Consider the following 531-nt stretch of genomic DNA (forward strand, 5'->3'; position numbering starts at 1 on the left):
ATATATATATATATATATACTATTATTAATACAATTTTACATGTAATTGGGAAATAAAATATACAGGCACTGGGGCACAGAGATCCACCATGCCCTAGGGTATGGGAGAAAATATGGGAGAGAGATTTGAGGAGGGGGATGTCCTGTTGGACTGCTATTTTGGGGTGGTGGGTAGGGGAAAAACAGGGGGGAAAAGAGATTGACTTCAACAGTTGCTTTGACTTAAAAAATATCATTACTCAATGGGTCAACCTAGAAAAGAGCCTCTCTGAAATTACCTAGGCTGGTCCTTGCATGACAGAGGGAGAAGCAATATTCAAAGCTTTTCAGCTTTGCAGCACATTCCCTTTGTTTGTGCTCCACTGGCATAACCTTTGAATTTCCACAGTCTAAGACCTGAGTTCAAATCCAGCCTTAGACACATACAATCTGTATGACCTTGGGCAAGTCACTTGACCTGGTTGCCTCCAAAAATAGAAAGGAAGAAAGGAAGAAAGAAAGGTAGAAAGGGAGAGAGAGAGAGAGAGAGAG

Source organism: Petaurus breviceps, unplaced genomic scaffold (assembly GCF_028583685.1).
Source record: "Petaurus breviceps papuanus isolate PSGF00001 unplaced genomic scaffold, PetGlider_PUasm1.0 225, whole genome shotgun sequence".
In the NCBI taxonomy this organism is placed as follows: Eukaryota; Metazoa; Chordata; class Mammalia; order Diprotodontia; family Petauridae; genus Petaurus; species Petaurus breviceps.